Source organism: Heterodontus francisci, chromosome 13 (assembly GCF_036365525.1).
Source record: "Heterodontus francisci isolate sHetFra1 chromosome 13, sHetFra1.hap1, whole genome shotgun sequence".
Lineage (NCBI taxonomy): Eukaryota > Metazoa > Chordata > Chondrichthyes > Heterodontiformes > Heterodontidae > Heterodontus > Heterodontus francisci.
Window position 1 is genome coordinate 58976718 of NC_090383.1, and position 21207 is coordinate 58997924.

At 42.8% G+C, this 21207-nt stretch overlaps 1 long non-coding RNA gene across 1 annotated transcript in view; it reads left to right on the forward strand.

Annotated features, from left to right (window-relative positions):
- The window catches only part of LOC137376398 (uncharacterized), a 40680-nt gene extending 21863 nt beyond the window's left edge, over positions 1-18817 (forward strand). The window contains exons 2-3 of the long non-coding RNA XR_010976208.1: positions 12710-12899; positions 16252-18817. This is a non-coding gene — a long non-coding RNA (uncharacterized lncRNA). The remainder of the gene's footprint in view (positions 1-12709; positions 12900-16251) is intronic.
- Positions 18818-21207: the final 2390 nt, after the last annotated feature.

The following is a 21207-nucleotide window of genomic DNA, read 5'->3' on the forward strand; positions in this document are numbered from 1 at the left end:
AAATCCTCCCAATATATAATAGACTCTGAGCCTCTGTCTATACATCCCGTGCAGTGGGTAGTGCCTCCTGTGAATTTGGTCCATCTGTTTCTCCCCTCTCCGTAGTCCTCCTGCAGCTCCTTTCACAGCACACCCTTGCTGCTGCTGCTGCTGATTGTTTTCCTTGTCTGTCAAATGAAAAGCAGCCAAGGTGTCATCTCCATGTTATAGTGGGGTTAAAATCCACCCCCGTCTCCCACCGCCAAGTGTAAGGAATTGCTATTTGGGGAGACAAGCGCCCTTGATTTGCTGCGCTAGATGCTAATCAAAGACTCATCACCACCATAGCCAATAGGAGATTGGCTGAGAAATGCAGGGATGGAGATTGCTTTGAGGTTTAAAATTGAAGAGATGTAAACAAACAACATCATTGCATGTGGTTGTAAAAGAAAGACTTGCATTTGTATGGTGCTCCATTGTATTTCTCACATATGTTACAATGTGCTTCCCATATATTACTTTAAAATGTTACTGAAGCTATCCAGGTGAATGCGACAGTAATTCCATACTGCAAAGTCCCATAAGCAGCAATAACGTGAATGTTTAATTTATCTGTTTTTGATGATGTTGACCAAAGGAAGAATGTTGGCCAGGACCCTGGGAGAACTTGTTGCTCTTCCCCGAAACCATCAAATTTTATCCCATCAGTTCTATCAGATCCAAAATGGTGCTATATTTGTCTACATAATGGCAGATACCCTTCAATTAAGGAGATTTCTTAACAAGATGATCAAGATTAGAACAAGAGGAGAAAAGTGAGTGCAAGAAACTCAACTTTGCTTTTGTGCCAAATGTTTCCCATATTTGCCTATATATCAAAGGACATCAAACTGTGTCCTCCCATGAAGAAAGGGTCCTTACTGAGATTAGAGTGGAGGGGAAAAATCCCCCAAAACTCAGCTTTTTAAGTATTTCCAGCATTTTCTGTTTTTATTTCCAATTTCCAGCATCTGCAGTATTTTGCTTTTATTATATGAGCCAACATTGATCTTGTTTTCCCATAGACTGTAAATTGATAGACTGTGAAGGTGGGAATTTTGCTCATGTGGGCATTTGGTGCAGAGGGGAAAGAGGTCCTCCTTTTTCAGCCTCTAGTAGATATAGAAAACACAAGTTGCTTCCCAGAAATTGAGGACAGTGGCGAGAGTTTGAAGAGCTGGGGAGGTGGTGGTCGGCGGGGGGTGAGTCTGTGGGTTCAGAGCATTCCACAGCAAATTGATGTGTGACGTAACATCAAAGAAGGTAGGTGATTGGTTGGGAGCTCATGGACGCCAGAGTGATCCAGAGCAAACACGTCTTCAGTAAGTCTGTGGCTTGACGAGCTCTGGCTCAGAGTCATTGAGCTGGAGGCTGAGCTGCAGATACGGCGATGCATCAGAGAGGGGGAAAGTTACCTGGATACTTTATTCCAGGAGGCAGTCATACCCCTTAGGTTAGCCCATCCCTAATTGCCTTGAGAAGGTGGTGGTGAGCTGCCTTCTTGAACCACTGCAGTCCATGTGCGGTAGGCACACCCGCAGTGCTGTTAGGAAGGGAGTGCCAGGATATCGACCGAGCGACAGTGAAGGAACGGCAATATAGTTCCAAGTCAGAATGGCATGTGACTTGGAGGGGAACTTGCAGGTGGTGGTGTTCCCATGCATTTGTTGCCCTTATCCTTCTAGTTGGTAGAGGTCCCGGGTTTGGAAGGTGCTGTCTAAGGAGCCTTGGTGCATTGCTGCAGTGCATCTTGTAGATGTACACCTGCTGCCCTGTGCGTCGGTTGTGGAGGGAGTGAATGTTTGCAGATGGGCTGCCAATCAAGTGGGCTGCTTTGTCCTGGATGGTGTTGAGTTTCTTGAGAGATGTTGGAGCTGCACCCATCCAGGCAAGTGGAGAGTATTCCATCACACTCCTGACTTGTGCCTTGTAGATGGGGACAGGCTTTGGGGAGTCAAGAGGTGAGTTACTCGCTGCAGGATTCCTAGCCTCTGACCTGCTCTTGTAACCACGGTATTTGTATGGCTACTCCAGTTCAGTTTCTGGTCAATGGTAGCCCCTTGGATATTGATAATGTGGTTGTATAGTCAGGGAGATAAATACTGTTTTCTGCAGCTGCGACTGGCAGCTCCGAAGGTTGTGTTGCCTGCCTGGTGCCAGAGTTAAGGACATCGCCCCACGGCTGGAGAGGAACTTGGAATGGGAGCGGGAGGATCCAGTTGTTGTGGTCCACATGGGAAGCACTGACATAGGTAGAACTAGGACTGATGTTCTACTAAGAGAATTTGAGGAGTTAGGGTAACATCAAAAGTAGTCATCTCTGGATTGTTACCTGAGCTACATGCCAATTGGCATAGAATCAGACAGATTAGAGAATTAAACGTGGCTGAAAGAGTGCTGTGGGAAGAAGGGGTTTCGATTCATAGGGCACTGGTATCAGTAATCAGGGAAGAGTAGCAAGTCTGAGGATTGGAAGTGTTTTATAAACCACAAAGGGCCACCAAAAAGTTGATTAAAAAGGGAAAAATAGAATGAGAGTAAACTAGCCAGAAATATAAAAACAGACTGTAAGATCTTTTATAGGTATATCAAAAGGAAGAGGGTAGCTAAAGAAAACATTTGTCCCTTAGAAGCAGAGACAGCAGAAATTATCATTGGGAATGAGGAAATGCCAGAGACAAAGAACAAATATTTTGTAAAAGCAAAATGCTGCGGATGCTGGAAATCTGAAATAAAAACAAGAAATGCTGGAACCACTCAGCAGGTCTGGCAGCATCTGTGGAAAGAGAAGAAGGTATGATTAGAACAAGTCAACATGGTATTACAAAAGGGAAATCCTGTTTGACAAATATATTTGAGTTTGTTGAGGATGTAACTAGTAAGGTAGATAAAGGGGAACCAGTAGATGGAGTATACCTGGATTTCCAAAAGGCATTCGATAAGGTGCCACACAAAAGGTTAATAGGCAAGATAAGGACTCATAGAGTTTGGATGAAGTTCCGATGAAGGGTCACTGACCCGAAACGTTAAAGAACAAAAGAACAAAGAACAAAGATACTTACAGCACAGGAACAGGCCCTTCGGCCCTCCAAGCCTGCGCCGATCCAGATCCTCTCTCTAAACATGTCGCCTATTTTCTAAGCTTCTGTATCTCTTTTCTTCCTGCCCATTCATGTATCTGTCTAGATACATCTTAAAAGACTCCATCGTGCCCGCATCTACCACCTCCGCTGGCAATGCGTTCCAGGTGCCCACCACCCTCTGTGTAAAGAACTTTCCACGCATATCCCCCCTAAACTTTTCCCCTTTCACTTTGAACTCGTGTCCTCTAGTAATTGAAACCCCCACTCTGGGAAAAAGCTTCTTGCTATCCACCCTGTCTATACCTCTCATGATTTTGTACACCTCAATCACGTCCCCCCTCAACCTCCGTCTTTCTAATGAAAATAATCCTAATCTACTCAACCTCTCTTCATAGCTAGCGCCCTCCATACCAGGTTAACTCTGCTTCTCTTTTCACAGATGTTGCCAGACCTGCTGAGTGGTTCCAGCATTTCTTGTTTTTATTTCAGATTTTCAGCATCTGCAGTATTTTGCTTTTATAGAAAGGATAGAGGATTGGTTAATGGATAGGAAGAAAAGAGTGGGCATAAATGGGGAATTTTCAAGTTTGCAGGCAGTGAATAGTGGAGTGCAACAAGGATCCGTGCTGGGGCCTCAGCTATTTGCTATCTATATCCATGAATTAGATGAAGAGACAGAGAGTAATGTATCTAAGTTTGCTGATGATACAAAGCTTGGTGGAAAGGTAAGTTGTGGGGAGGACACAGAGAGGCTGAAAAGAGATATGGACAGGATAAGTGAGTGGGAAACAAGATGGTTGATGAAGTATAATGTAGGGAAGTGTGAAGTTATTCACATTGGTTGTAAGAATAGAAAAACAGAATATTTTTTAAAAGGTGTGTAACTTGTAAGTGTCGATGTTCAAAGAGTCTTTGTGTCTGTTCAAGGAACGCAGAAAGTTAGCATGCAGGTATAGCAGGCAATTAGGAAGGCAAATGGCAATGTTGGCCTTTATTGCAAGGGGATTACAGTGCAGGAAAAAAGTAGTCTTGCTACAATTGTACAGGATTTTGGTGAGACCACATCTGGAGTACTGTGTGCAATGTTGATCTCCACTTGTCAGAAAGGATATAATTGCATTCGAGACAGTACAACAAAGATTCACCAAATTGGTCCATGGGATGAGGGGGTTGTCCTATGATGAGAGGCTGAGTAAATTGGGCCTATTTTCTGTGGAGTTTAGAAGAATGAGAGGCAATCTAATTAAAACATACATGATTCGAAGGAGCTGGATAGGGTAGATGCTGAGAGATCATTTCCGCTGGTCAGGGAATCTAAAACATGGGGGCACGGTCTCAGGATAAGGGTCCAATCATTTAGGACTGAGATGAGGAGAGATTGCTTCACTCAAAGCGCTTGTGAATCTTTGGAATTCTCTACTCCAGAGGCTTGTTGATGTTCCATCGCTACGTACATTTAAGGCTGTGATAGACAGATTTTTGGTCTCCCAGGGGATCAAAGGATATGACGAGTGAGCAGGAAAGTTGAGTTGAAGCCTAAAATCAGCCATAATCCTATTGAATGGCAGAGCAGGCTCGATGGGCCATATGGTCTACTCCTATTTCTTCTGTTGTGTTCTTGACTATCTTGGCAATCAATTGCGCCACAATCATTGTCCTGAAAAGTCCCTTTTGTGGCTGTGCGGTGTAAGAGCTAAAAATAAAGATACAGCTGGGCAGAGAGGTTTTTAAAATAGAATGCTGTGAGGCAGTCAAACAGTAAAGCCTGCAAGAACATTGGAGTGCAGGAGAGAAAGAATCATAAACTATTTGGTTTAAGTCAAGTAAGATGACCCACTTATGTTGGGAAGTTTGACCTGTTCTTTATTTTGTATCATTATGTGAAGATAAGTTGTGTTGTTTGAATAAAATGAGTACTGTCTTAAATGTCATTTTGTATGTTTGCCTTTTTGTGAAATAACTCATTGACTCATACCAGAACTTATCTCATCAAGTGTAAAGACAAGGATACCTTGTGCAGGTTTGGAGGGTATATTATTTTTATGCTGTCAAGTTATGCTATCATATGCTATTGGCTACGGGCAGGGTGAGTCAACACAAAAGTAAATATTCAAGCCGCTTATGTGAGCAACTGAAACAATACACCTAAGAATATATCTACAAGAGACCTGAATTTGTAATTGAAGTCACTCATGCCTGTTATCATTCTAGTAAATCTCCTCTACACCCTCTCCAAGGCCTTGACATCCTACTTAAAGTTGGGTGCCCAGAATTGGAAATACTGGGCTGGATTTTATTAACGCACCATGCTCCGCGGCTGCGGGCTTTGAACTCGGCAACCTTCTGACATGAAAGTGCTGCTGCCGAGCCCCCTCGAAATTACACGCAAGGACTCATTTAAATAGAGGGCTGGAGTGGCCGCCCCCTTTAGATCATCGGGTGCGGCCGCTGCATCCCCAGCAATGGTGTCTGGCACCACCGTGCAGGCACAGTGCCATTTTTAAAGGGCTTCAAGCCCTTCAGTGGTGTTTCAATATTTAAAGGTCTAAATCCCGTCTCCCACGCACCCCCCCCCCCAAATGGGTAATTTATATACAAATTGCCCTCTCCCCCCCATAATAAACTTTTTTTTGATCTGCCGAACTTTCCCCCCTGAAATTTGTTCCCTTTGACCCTCAATCCCTTCCCACCATCCCCAAGCCAATAACTAATTTATGTTACTTTGAATATTCCGAGGTCCCCCCGCTGCCGATAATCTGCGCTGGGCCCTTCTCTACGTCGGTGATCGAGGTGGGCCTCTCCCCACTGAATTTTACCAGCCCCTCCACTGCAACCCACAGCGTCGAGGGGCTGTTAAAATTCAGCCCACTAATTCAGCTGAGGCCCAACCAGCGATTCAGAAAGATTTAGCATAACTTCTTTGCTTTATACTCCATGCCTCTATTTATAAGGTCCAGGATCTCGAATGATTTTTTAACAGCCTTATCAACTTGTTCAGATCCTTCAAAGATTTGTGTATTTGAACCTCAGGTGTCTCTGTTCCTGCACCCTTTAAAAGTGTGCCATTTAGTTTATATTGCCTCTCCTCATTCTTCCTTTCAAAATGCATTGTTTCACACTTCATTGCTTTAAATTTCTTTTGTCCTGCATCTGTCCATTTCAGCAGTCTGTCCATGCCCTCCTAAAGTCTGTTATTATCCTTGTACGACATTTCCAAGTTTTGTGTCAACTACAAACTTTGCAATTATGTCTTTTATACATAATTCCAGGTCCTTTGTAAATGCCAATAAAGCAGTGGTCCTAATACCAACTCCTAGTGATACCACAATTTACCTTCATCCAGTCTAACAAACAACCATTCACCTCTTCTCTCTGCTTCCTATCCCTTCACCAATTTTGTATCCAAGCTGCCACAGCTCCTTCAATTCTACGGGTTTCAATTTGCCTGGTATTTTTTTAAAAACATGATGAATTTGAATTATTTTAATATTTCAAATAAGATTAACAAAGACATTTTCATCTTGACTTGTCATCTGTAATGCTGGTACACTAAGTATATCCAAACAATGTGTATGAAGCTCAAAATGCCAAATTACCTATTGCTATTGTTATGCCAATGTACTTTGTTGAATGATAATTTTCTTTAATCCACTGACTGGGGACCTGAATTTATATTTTTTAAAGACATTTTTAAAAGACAAGCTGCCAACAAAGTCATCCTTTCATCTTAAGATGGTCATCTAATTTGCAGCACTGTATCCTACACTGCAATGCTTGTGAGGAGAGAGACAAAATGTCTAAGTCCCCAGCAAGAACGATGACCCAAGAGGTTTAAAGGAACTACCTGTTCTCTCAGCAGGAAGAAGAAATACTGCTAACTGCTGTGTTTGAATCACTGAATGACTGTCATGTGACAAGCCCCTCCCCATCTGTGGTTTCAAGCTGGTGTTTTTCTCTGCAGCAGAGGAGAAGCAAATGAACTCTGATATGACCAGACCCTAAGTGGGGGTCCCTCTCTCTCTCTCTCTCTCTCTCCATTCCAGCTTGAAACTTTCAAATCTGGCTTGTTGACTGACCACCTTTGCATACTCCGGCTACAATCATGTACCAATGATATAAAGGGATATGGGGATAGTGTGGGAAAAAGGCATTGAAGTGGATGATCAGCCACGATTGTATTGATTGGTGGAGCAGGCTCGATGGGCTGAATGGCCTACTCCTGCTTCTATTCCTATGTTCCTATCCTAAATCAGAAACCCCATTGGAGGAAAACATCCACATCGCTTTCTACAAGAAACCTACCAAACCAGTCATCTACCTCTTCAAACTAAAAGCCTCAGAACCACTGAATTCAGGTAGAAGCCAGCCTAATCACCAAACCTCACAGACTGCATACCATTTCTATTGGACTCTAACTCAACAAATCTAACTTTCCCCACTCTGTAACCTATTTCCGTGTGTGTAAATCTCTAGTGTGTGTGTGAGAGTGCAAGTTGGAGCATTGTTTATTATTTTATTAGTTTGGTTTAGGTATAATAAAGTTAACCTCTTTCTTTGTTAACTTAAGAAAACCTGTCCAATTGTTTTTTGTTATGATCATAGTAAGTAAGTAATCAAACACCTACTGAATTGGCCATTACGTCCAGTTTAATAAAGAATTAAATCTGTTGTGGTCAAACAAGGAGAGGGAAAAGAGGGAAGCCCTTCGACCCCCTCCTCACTTGACCATAATACTATACTAAAAATGTTCATTACTTTTGTCATGTGTTTGTTTTCTTTCCACTGTTATCTCCTGTGTGACTCAGGGGGTATCTATAATGTTAAATTGCTGCTGTAATAGGTAATAAAACAACTTTATTTTTCCTATCTAAATTCTATTGGCTGGGTACTTTGATTCAAATGCTGGTGAGTTTCTGTGCAATATTACATTGGTGAACTAGCAACGTAGGAGTTATAGGTTCACGTGACGTGCATTGAGATAGTTGAGAAACAGTCTCAGCTCAGATCTCATTCACAGAATATTTTACTACGGTTCCTCAAATTAAAGGCTTGACTCGAAAGCACATCTGCAATCAGTTCTCCATCATAACAGCTAATTAGAGTCATTAAGAACCATCATTTTGGTTGTGATCTTACACTCCAAAAGCAGCATTAACTTTGTAGTGCTTCTGCTGTAACTTTCCTTCTGCAATTTGACATGATTGATCGCAATGCTATTCTCAAGAGATACCCTAATGATTATCGCTCTTCTAAAAAGACAGATATGGCTAACTTATTTAATCATGGGTATTACTGTAAAATAACTACTGAAGGTATTTGTAATTATTGCTCTCAGGCCTTTTTCTGGAACCTGCTTCAGGTAGTTTACCAATATTTTGATTTATTTTATCATTGTAAATTTCTTACCCCTGCCCTTTGCTAGTGCGAGTGTCTTGAGGGGAACTGTAGCACCCATATCACTGGCTGAGATCAGCTAACTCGGGTCATATCAAGGATTCATCCTGTCACCTTTGTGGTCTGTACAGCTTCAGAGCACAGCAGTTAGTATATTTTCTGACTGACCCATTAGGAATTCCTGATAATCATACTGACGATTAATAGTTTGGGTTCAGTATCATGAATAGTTCAATTTTCAGTCTCATGGTCTCTTATCCTTTATTTAGCATTTAACTGAGATCCATTTGTGCAGCTGAATATTATTAGTAATGCTACCATGTATCCTCATGTTTTTTTATTATAGATCATTATGAATGTTTTTTGAAGGTTGAATCACAAACTCCAAAAAATAACGTTCAGTGGTTAAACATAAGCTGGTGTCCAGACCAACATTATTACTTGAATTTAAGGGGCCCAGTACAAATGTTTTAATAAATGTCCAACAATTCTCCTCCAGAACTACAGAACAATTTCTTATTCAAATCACAGTCTGAATACATCAAGACATACCTGAGTGTTCATGGGGACAAATAGACAACCTGTACTGTATTAATCATGCTAAATTACATGCTAATTCTGCTGAAGAAACTGAAATACTTGCAAAGAGATAACTATAACATCACAATGTACAGTCCACAGCTCTTTAGAAATCTTACTTCCACATATCTTATTCACCTCTGATGGAGTTCACCGAGAATCATTTTTTTCAAATCATTTTATTTCATTATTGAATTCTTGAATAATATGACCATAGAGACTATTAGAATATGTATAATCTTGCAAACAATTTAGTGCTTGCAGATATATATAGAGAGAATTTAATTCAGTTATTTGGTAAATGCACTTGGGTGGAGTTATATGTTGGTTTGACCAGGATTCGTGCTGAGTAGATGACTCAGATTGGAGGAGGAGAGCAGAGGGGCACAGTGAAGCTACTCGAGATGTGGGTTTGGCAGGGAATTGGGGGGAAGAGGCGCGGTGGGAATGACAAACAGTGAGAGAAGAATTTTTATTTCTCTAGAAAACTCTCTCTTATTGAAAAGGCTTGGCAGAAGTTTGCTACCTCCTTCCTTTGGCTTCATGTTGATAATCTCTTGCTCCACCTCCTCCCTTACCACATCTCCTGCTGTGTAAAAGGGGGCTCATCATCATCTTCTTTTCCCTGTTCAGCTTCAGGACATAGTAGACCTTTCTGCATTGTACCATTGTGCAGCAAGCTATAATAATTCTGGACGCTTTTGCTGCACTGTTCTGCACAGCTCCACCAGAGTTTCCCCGGCACCTAAAACAAGATCTCAAACTGCTTAAGGCCTTCACTGTCACAATTCTTGTAGCCTCATATTATGTTAATTCTTCCCTCTGTCTATAGACACTGTACTTGACTCATAAACCATGGCTGCAGGCAATATCTCTAATCACTAACAAATCATTCTGATTTATGGTTTTTAGTCATCAGGACTGCTGTATAGGTGGCCATATGATAAAAGCATCATGTCAGCTTCCTAAGACAAGCTTTAATATGTCTTGACAGTCACAGAAATCTAGGTAAAGCCTTTGAAGTCTATAAATGCTGTGGAGTATGTAATAGCATAAAGGGACCAATAATCTTCTGGAGCTTCCGAACACACACTTGTGCCATCACCAAAACTGCCTATTTCCACCTCCGTAACATCGCCTGACTCCACCCTAGAGTCATGTTCCAGTTCACCTGGTTGCTGAAATACTGATCAATGCTTTAGTTAGCACTTGACTTTACTATTCCAATGCACTCCTGGCCGGGCTCCCATCTTCTACGCTTTGTAAACTGAGATCATCCAAATCTTTGCTGCCCGTGTCCTAATTCGCACCAAGTCCTGTTCACCCATCACTGCTGTGCTTGTTGACCTACAAGGGCACTCGGTTAGGCAACGCTTTGATTTTAAAATACTCATTCTTATTTTTAAAGGCCTCGCCCCTCCCTATCTCTATATTCTCCTCCAGCCGCAAAAACTGCCGCGATATCTACGCTCCTCTAATTCAGGCCTCTAGAGCATCCTTGATCTTAATTGGTCCACCATTGATGACCATGACTTTAGATGTCTGGACATTAAGATCTGGGATACCCTCCCTAAACCTCTCTGCCTCTCTATCTGAAATTCCGCCATTAAGATGCTCCTTAAAATCTACGTCTTCGGTCATCTGCTGTAATATCTGCTTATGTGGCTTGATGTCATATTTTGTTTATAATGCTCCTGTGAAGCACCTTGGGAGGTTTTATTATGTTAAGTACAAGTTGCTGTTGTCATTGTTGATGCCTGACTCTAAGAGCTTCCAATCTAACCTCTTTAATAGCCTAATTTTCCCCTTTTCATAGCACAAGAGAAGGATATCACCAGTCCAGAAATTTATCACAGAATCATCAAATGGTTACAGCACAAGAGAAGGCCATTCAGCTCATCAAGTCCATGCAGGCTTTCTGCAAGAGCAATTTTGCTGGTCCGACTCCCCTGCCCTTTCCCTTTAGCCCTGCAAATTGTTTCCCTTCAGGTGCTTATCCAATTCCATTTTGAAGGCGACAGTTGAATCTGCCTGCACACACACTCAGATAGTGTATTCCAGATCGTAACTACTTGCTGCATAAAAAAGTTTTATCTCATGTTGCCTTTGGTTCTTTTGCCAATCACTTTATATCTGTGCCCTCTGGTTCTTGACCCCTCTACCAACTGGAACAGTCTCTTTGGGCTGGATTTTAAGAGCTCGCCACCGATCTTGGTGGGCTGTCTGTCCCTGGCAATGGTCTCACTGCCTTTGCGCTGGGGCTGACGCTGACACCATTTTTAAAGGGCAGTCAGCCCTGCCAGCTTATTTATTTAATTTTATTGAATATGTCTTTAAATATTTAAATACATTTCTTTTCCCACTCTCCCACCCTCCCAATAACAATTACATTAAATATTTACCCTTTCCCCCTAAAACACTTATCTTTAACATCTGACCTTCCCCCACTAACTGCACAATTTTTAAAGTACAACCCTTCCCACCATCCCCTGCACCTATGACGTTTATTTGACCCCGTCCCTCCACCGCACTGATATACTTACCTCCTCCCCCCTACCCACCAGAGTTGCGCCTCGTTTCCCTGGACAGGGATCTGAAGGTGTAAGAGTGCCAGCCGCCGTGCCGACGGTTGCGGTGGGCCCTCAAGATCTGAGGTAAGTATATGTAAATGCATAAATTTTATTAATGTGAATATGGTGATTGTGGTCCCGTCGCCGAGTGGCAGTGGTCCACCATTGTGCCTTGCCGCTGTCAGGAGGATCGAACCAGGCCCTACCGGCGTTAACGTCCGTGGCAGGACTCAATTGGAGCCATCTTCAGGCACCCCCCCCCCCCCCCCACACCGTGGATCTCGATGTCGAGGGCCACTAAAAATCCAGGCCGTTGAATCTATTGCATCTAGACCCCTTGTGATTTTGAACACCTCCATCAAATCTCCTCTCAATCTTCTCTTTTCTAAGGAGAACAACTCCAGCTTCTCTAATCGATCCATGTAACTGAATTCCTTCATACTCATTCTTGTAAATATTTTCTGCACCCTCGCTAAAGCTTTCACAGTCTTCCTAAAGTGCAGAGCAAAGAATTGGACACAATATTCCAGTTGAGACCGAAACAACATTTTATAAAGGTTCACCATAACTTCCTTGCTTTTGTACTCTATGGCTTGATTTATAAAGTCCAGGATCCTGTATCGCTTTTTAAGCACTTTTTTAACCTCCCTGCCACCATCAATGATCTGTGCACATGCACCTCCAGATCTTTCTGTTATTGCACCTGCTTTTTAATTATACCCTTTAGTTTATATTGCCTCTCCTTGTTCTTCCTACCAAAATGCACTTCTCTGTGTTAAATTTCATCTGCCACAAAATGGTCCATTCCACCAGCCTGTCTGTCATATTGAAGTCTAGCACTATCCATCTAAGATTTGTGCCATCTGCAAGCTTTGAAATTGTGACCCGTACACCCAAGTTTAGGCCATTAATATAGACCAAGAAAAGCCGTGTTCCTGGTACCGACCCCTGGAGGACCCCACTGTGTACCTTCCTCCAGTCCAAAAGACAACAGTTCACTAACTCTGTTTCCTGTCATTCAGTCAACTTCATATCTATGCTGTCACTGTCCTTTTTATTCCACAGGCTTCAGCTTTTCTGGCAAGCCTATTATGTGGCACTTTATCAAACACCTGTTGGAAGTTCATGTACACCATCATCATCAGAGACACCAGCAGTGGCAGCAGAGGATAAAAAAGAGGAAGAGAGAGAATGGGTTACAGTGTGGACTTGATTGGTGTATTTCCTAAATAGCAAGGAGTGAGATCACAGGTTGGTGAGTATTCAATTTTTTTGTTTAAAGTAGGGCAGTGGTTCAAACTTAAACCACTAAACTACTGTATTAAATTTATAGCATAACTAGTTAAACTAATAAAATTTTATCAGTAAGTATAACAGTGGGCGGCGCAGTGGTTAGCACCGCAGCCTCACAGCTCCAGCGACCTGGGTTCAATTCTGGGTACTGCCTGTGTGGAGTTTGCAAGTTCTCCCTGTGTCTGCGTGGGTTTCCTCCGGGTGCTCCGGTTTCCTCCCACATGCCAAAGACTTGCAAGTTGATAGGTAAATTGGCCATTATAAATTGCCCCTAGTATAGGTAGGTGGTAGGGAAATATAGGGACAGGTGGGGGATGTGGTAGGAATATGGAATTAGTGTAGGATTAGTATAAATGGGTGGTTGATGGTCGGCACAGACTCGGTGGGCTGAAGGGCCTGTTTCAGTGCTGTATCTCTAAATAAAAAAAATAAAATAAAAATAAAATAAAATTAATCAGTTTGACTGGGGCCTGTTCTTATTGCCCAGTTTGAGTAAGGGAATTAATATTAAGAGTATTAGCACAGAGCAGGTCTAGAGGCATTAATTAACATTAATAAATTATACAAGGTATTAATTAGATTAAAGACTGGCTTGGTATAAAATTAAAACCTGACCCGGGCCCGACCCGACCACAGCCAATCCGAACCCGACCCGGGCCTGAGTCCTTTAATTTTCTTTCGTGCCCGACCTGACCCAAGATGAATATCGTTCATCCGTTCCTGCAGCAGGCTATTCCTGCAGATTAAGTTGTGGGGAATCATGGGTAAGCCTGATCCCGTGACTTCTCAGAAGCAGCACTGTCCAGCCCGCCCCGACCCGAGCCCGAGTGCTGGACTCTGAATATAGACCGGACCCGACCCGAACCCAGCACGTGTAGTTGGGTCTTATCGGGTTCGGGTTGGTAGCCAGGTTTTAAAGTAGATTCTAAAAGAGGGAATAGAGATTTTTTCTTAGATCATGAATGGGCAACTGAGATCTATTGCTTGCAATTCCTATGCCATGTGGGAACTCCAGGACACTTCATGTGTCTTGGGAAACCACGTGTGAAGAAGTGTCTCCAGCTGCTTGAGCTTGAGCTCAGGATTTCAAGCTTGAGGGGCATCTGGAGTCGCTATGGAGCATCAGGGAGGATGAGAGTTTCCTGGATTGTACATTCCAGGAGGTGGTCACCCAACAGGCAGTGAGAGTTCAGCATAGTAAATGGATTGCAATGAGGAAGAGGCAGGAGGAACAGGAGACTTTGGGGTATGTGCTACTCTCAAATCAGTACTCAATATTGGAGACTGCTGGGTGACTACACCTGGAAGGAGTGCAGTGCAGATCATGGCACCAATGGATAAGGAACTGCAAAGGAGAGAACAGTGAAGAGTAGAAATGCTGTCGTTATTCCATAGTTGAGAGGCCCTTAATTGGTTTAATTGTCTACCTGCTGCATGTGGATGGGTAGCCTGTCTGCCCAACCTCACCCCCTGTCCCGCCTCAGGGAAAATGGCCCGGGAGCAGCATGGAGCTGGGGAACTGACACGCAGGCTGCCAGCACTATTTTTAGCGCTCACCCCCCTCCGATCCTGGCTTTGTTGGGGGCTGAAAATCCAGTTCCCCCTCTCAGATCAGTCCTTGGCCGGCATTTAACATGGAAGCCATGGCCCCACCCACCGGCTGGAAAGTCGGGGGTGAGCCCACCTCTGTTGGCCCTGCAAACCACTATGCAATATTGTGTCGTTCTGGCAATTAGTTGCCTGAGGTTATGACTTCTGCCCACATACCCCACCCCACCCCCCCCAGAAGCAGGATGCCTCTCCTCCAAGAAGAGGGCTGGCAGCTTCTGTCCCAGCAGCGCCACCAGGAGTGGTGGCCACTGCTGGGACTACACCTGGCCCGGACCTAGCCAGCGATGGGAGCCCGAAATTCAGGTAAATGAGCGTGGGTCGCTTGGGCCAGTCAGCAGAGTCTGACGATCGGGAGGCCGGTGGGGTCAGGAGGGGTCACCTGACCTCTTCCTCCATCTTGGATGCAGCAATATGTGTCCATTTTTTGGAGTTTAATTCACCAGTTCAGTTTTATAGTTCATAATTGTTGCAGTTCACTTTATGTTTCATCACTGTCCCCTCCATAAGCATGACATTCTGAAATGTCAATTACCCCTGAATATTCAATTCCCAGCCTTGGTCACCTTGCAACTATCTCTCTGTAATGGCTATCATATCATTCCCATTAATTTCTATTTGTGTCATCACATCTTGAATCAAATATCAGAGCAAAAACCAAATATAAATTGTGAGGTAGTCAAAGTTTGTGCCAGCGTCAGCCAGGAAATTCAAAAATGGTCTCTTGCATGTGATAACTCCCTCAGTGACACCATAATGCTGCTCCTATTATCACTTATGCAATGAAGGTGTTGTCAGAGGTCAAGTTTGGAGTTGCAATTTGGGGAAATTGTGCCAAGAGCTAGGCGACATCCACAGTCCCATTTACATCCAATGGAGAAGGTGAATGGTGATATTTCAGACAGGCCAGTTTCAAGAAGGAAAGTTTTTGGTGATAAACCTTAACTGCAGTTTTACCAGTTTTAGTGCCCCAGTACTGCCTTCAAATGGATGCTTGAAAAGAAGGAACATTTAGCCCCTTATCTTCTAATGATGTCATTGAATCATGGCAATCTGGTCTATCAAGCTGCTCTGAAGCTTTTTCTAACTCAAGAGTAAGACAGAGTATACTGTGACATTTTTCTGTTTGTTTTACAGTAGCTATCAGATACAGTTTAAAGTTTAAAAGGATTTAAGAGAGTTGCGGCAGTTTTCAGTACTTAGTGAGCACCAAGGCAGCACTTCAGTGAAACAGAATATCGAATGGATTTATTGACAGGAATAAACAGTGACATTGAGGAAACTTTAAAAATGTAGGTTATTCCATCCAAGAACATGTTAACAACAATTTCCTCTTAGTGATTTACCCTCATGTGCCATATTTTGATCTGTTAGTTATTTCAGTTGCCCTTGCCTCTTATAAAAGCAATTTAAGGCTGTTCTCTGTTTTTATTTTCTGTGGCGGTGGAGGGGAGGTATATCTTATTTCTTTCCAAGAAGTCCCAGACAAATTTTAAAATTAAATCAAAACTTATTTATTAGTCTATTCTCATTACTTTGGGGGGGAAGTTAAATTTAGAAAAGGAATAATTCTGTGATCGCAGAAGGGTTCTAGAGTAGGTACAGTCAGATTGTGTTCATAATGAGTGGCCAGTCAAAGCAGTCAGGCATGGAGGATCTTGCCAAAGTGACTCAAACTAGCATGAAGCTTTCATTAAAACCAACAGGAAGCACCGGGCCTCAGATTACAAGGATTTGAACTGACCTTTTGAGCTGGCCATGACTGGCAGAAGACCCAGACATCTGCAAGCGGGACCTGGTAACAACATAGACAGAGGCGTCTTTTCACAGCAGCTTAAAGATTTTCCATGAAGGAAAAATAAGCAGACACAGATAACCATAGCCTCTCCTTGATCTTTTTCCTGTTAATTCAAAGGCCTCTGACTGAACTCGATGTTCACCTTAAAGCTGCAATTGTATGGCCTGAGGTTTGAGTTTCACTCGAAGGTGACTCAGATTTTCTTTTTTTTTCTATGCTTTCACTGTTTGAGAATTTGAAGAAATATTATTTGAACATTGTTAACTTTATGATGTACTTAGGGACCCTGAGCTGTTGCTGGCGTATAATCTTTTCATGCTCTGTACTGCATATATTGAAATCTATATCAAAATAAGTGTGCACTACCCAATATTTAAATTTTAGCCTTTAGATCCATTTTATTATAGTAATCTGCTCAGTCCTCATCCTGCTTTTAAATCAGATGGTTGAGTTTAAGTTCATTATATTACAAATAGAAGGGGATTATTCCATGTGTCATTTCCACAGTATGATATTTCCCTTCCTAGTATAAAAACAGGGAAGGGTTTGGAGTTTCAAACTTGCAGTTATCTTCTGGATCTCTCCAAAACACGTGGAGGGTGTATAATGTTTGGTAGAGACTGGTTGGTGAGTAAATTCTTAAAGTGATCATTTAGCAACATGCTTTTTTTTTAAAAGATCCCCCTTCTTAAACAAAACTTGTGAAGGCAATCTGATCACTTAATTGGTAAATCCACATCTTTGTGTGGAATTGAGACATGGGCAGGTGCCAGGTTTGATTCCCCAGCCTGTGCTGAATTAACTATTCTGAACTAGGGTGGCAGTAAAAGTACTGTAATTGGCCTCAGTGTCTGCTGGCTAGGAAGAGGGAAAAGCTAGTCAGTACTCCTGCTCCTGATTGCTATGTGGTTTGTAGAAACGTGCTTGTGCATGGACGTTGGGTGAGGACAGGATCAGGGTCAGCTATGATGCAACTCATGGTTAAATAGACTCACTAGGTTAGGCTCAAACATTACAAATTGGCAGTTGAATGAGGTGCTAAAAGACAGCTGGTGTCTGTGGAACCATAACCTAGTGGAAATCAGTGCCTTCAGGAGAGGTGAGAAAGAAGGAAATATTTATTGAAAAAACATACTTTTGGTCTGGAATGTGTTTGATTTCCTCCAGCTATGAGCCTATTATTTTATATTCAAGTCTGTAGTTCATAGGTTCTGATGGTTTTAGTAGAGCAGAAGTGAAATGTGGTGGGACTTCTGTCCAACTATTCAAGTGCATCCATTTCCATTGGAACTTCTGGTTTGCCTATCATAACATATTTATTGTGAACTCTAGCCAGCAACATGGACAGAGCCCAGGAGCATGCACACATGAACCAGAATTTGTGAGCATGCTGTAGATTTAAAAAAAAACCTCTTTTACGGGATGTGGGCGTTACTGGCTAGGCTAGCATTTATTACCCATACCTAATTGCCCTTGTTATGAGAGTGTTTCTAGTTTTTTGTAAAATATGTTTTCAAGGACTTACAGTTGAATTATGGACATTGATTCATCTGGAAGCTTGATAACTGGAATGCTGAACTTTGTGTTTTTTTTAAAAGAAGTCGCCAAAATGTTCCTGGACTTGGCTTAGTAACAAGTCTTAATGGAAGGCAACTGCCTCAGTGCAAACAGACTTGCATTTACCCCTTCACATCCTCATGATGTTCTAAAGAGCTTTACTGAAGCAGTTTGGAAGCGTAATCACTGTTATAATGTAGGAAACGTGACAGCACTTTTTGTACAGCAAGTAGTAATGCGATAATGAGAGCAGATAATCTACTTTTGTGACGTAGTTGAGGGATTATCTGTGGATAATCAGTCAGCAGGGGTTGGTTTTGAGTTGGAGAGATGTTTACAAAGACGTGACAGGTCAAGATTTATAGGGGTCAGGAGGCTTGACTTCTGGAATGTTTTTAGTTTCAATTTGAATTGTTACAAAAAACTGTTGGCTTTTGACTGCCAAGAAAAAATCAGCTCATCTCTCTCTCTCTTGAAAAGAAGCCTTGTATATCCAGAATGTGTCAGATTCCTATTTCCTCCTGTTTTGAAGAGACCCTGTATATTGAATGTGTGGGAACTGAAACCCTTGTTGCCTCGTTTCTGCTGTAAGATGTATCTGAAGCCTCTATAGCTGCATTTTTTGGAAAACCTACCCAAACTGATCTTCAATATCTCGTGGAAAGAACTGTTCCAGGAAGATCCCTGTGACAGTCATCTGTACACATTTTGGACACTAAGACAAAACAAAGGACATCTTTCCATACCTTCTAAACAAAAATCAATTTTTTCCGGTTAACCGGTGTATGTACATTTGTGTGAGGAGCTAAGGTGAAAAAGGGAACTTTAATATTTCAATCTGTGTGTTTATGCTTCACTTCATTACTGGTTAAAATTTGTTTTATAATAAACTGATAATTTTCTTGTTATGAAAGAAACCTGGTTGGTGTGTTTTATTCTGGGATAAAAATAGAGTCCATGATTGACCATATCTGTAAGTGGGAAAAAATTTAAATATATGGGGCTTTGACACAAATTTTCAAATCCTCTCTGGCCACAGGAGAGGTACCAGAGGACTGGAAGATTGCGAATGTGGTACCATTATTCAAGAAGGGTAGTAGGGATAAACCAGGTAATTACAGACCAGTGAGTCTAACATCAGTGGTTGGGAAAATATTGGAAAAAATTCTGAAGGACAGGATTAATCTCCACTTGGAGAGGCAGGGATTAATCAGGGATAGTCAGCATGGCTTCGTCAAGGGGAGATCGTGTCTAACTAACTTGATTGAATTTTTTGAGGAGATAACTAGATGTGTCGATGAGGGTAAAGTAGTAGATGTAGTATACATGGATTTCAGTAAGGCTTTTGACAAGGTCCCGCATGGGAGATTGGTTAAGAAGGTAAGAGCGCATGGGATCCTGGGCAATTTGGCAAATTGGATCCAAAATTGGCTTAGTGGCAGGAGGCAGAGGGTAATGGTTGAGGGCTTTTTTTGCGATTGGAAGCCTGTGACCAGTGACGTACCACAGGGATCGGTGCTGGGAACCTTGCTGTTTGTAGTGTACATTAATGATTTAGATGTGAATATAGGAGGTATGATCAGTAAGTTCGCAGATGACACGAAAATTGGTGGTGTCGTAAATAGTGAGGAGGAAATCCTTAGATTACAGGGAGATATAGATGGGCTGGTAAGATGGGCGGAGCAGTGGCAAATGGAATTTAATCCTGAAAAGTGTGAGGTAATGCATTTTGGGAGGACTAACAAGGCAAGGGAATATACAATGGATGGTAGGACCCTAGGAAGTACAGTGTCAGAAGGACCTTGGTGTACTTGTCCATTGATCACTGAAGGCAGCAGCACAGGTAGAAAAGGTGGTTAGGAAGGCATTTGGCATACTTGCCTTTATTAGCTGAGGCATAGAATATAAAAGCAGGGAGGTTATGATGGAGCTATATAAAATGCTAGTTCGGCCACAGCTGGAGTACTGTGTACAGTTCTGGTCACCACAATATAGGAAGGATGTGATTGCACTGGAGAGGGTGCAGAGGAGATTCGCCAGGATGTTGCCTGGGCTGGAGCATTTTCAGCTATGAAGAGAGACTGAAAAGGCTAGGGTTGTTTTCCTTGGAGCAGAGAAGGCTGAGGGGGACATGATTGAAGTGTACAAGATTATGAGGGGCATTGATAGGTTAGATAGGAAGAAACTTTTTCCCTGAGCGGAGGGGTCAAGAACCAGGGGGCATAGATTTAGGGTAAGGGGCAGGAGGTTTGGGGGGATTTGAGGAAGCATTTTATCACCCAGAGGATAGTTGGAATCTGGAACGCACTGTCTGAAGAGGTGGCGGAGGTAGGAACCCTCACAACATTTAAGAAGTATTTAGATGTGCACTTGAAACGCCATAGCATACAAGGCTATGGGCCAAGTGCAGGAATATGGGATTAGAATAGTTGGGTGCTGTATGGCCGGCACAGACACAATGGGCCGAAGGGCCTGTTTCTGTGCTGTATAATTCTATGTTGTGACCCATCGAGAAATGGAACTGGAATAAACAGTGCACTCCTCACGCCTCAGTCGAAACACCCTAGAGACGTTGGTGGTGAGCTGCTTTCTTGAACCGCTGCAGTCCATGTGGTGTAGGCACACCCATAGTATTAAGAAGGGAGCTCCAGGTTTTTGATCCAGCGACAGTGAAGGAACGGCAATATAGTTCCAAGTCACGATGGTGTGTGGCTTGGAGGTGAACTTGCAGGTGGTGGCATTCCCATGCATCTGCTGCCCATGTCCTTCCAGGTGGTGAAGGTCATGGATTTGGAAGGTACTGTCGAAGGAGCCTTGGTGAGTTGCTGCAGTGCATCTTGTATGTGACACACACTGCTGCCACTGTGTGTCAGTGATGGAGGGAGTGAATGTTGATGGTGGTGGATGGGGTGCCAATCAAGTGGGCTGCTTTGTCCTGAATGGTATCAAGCTTCTTGAGTGTTGTTGGAGCTGCACTCATACAGACAGGTGGAGAGTATTCCATCACACTCCTGACTTGTGCCTTGTAGATGGTGGACAGGCTTTGGGGAGTCAGGAGGTGAGTTACTTGCCTCAGAATGCCCAGCCTCTGACCTGCTCTTGTAGCCACAGTATTTATGTGGCTGACCAGTTCAGTTTCTGGTCAATGGTAACTCCCAGGATGTTGATAGTGGGGGATTCAGCGATGGGAATGCTATTGAATGTCAAGGGGAGATGGTTAAATTCTCTCTTGTTTGAGATGGTCATTGCCTGGCACTTGTGTGGCACGAACCCAAATGTAAACTTTGTTCACTGGACAGAAACCAGG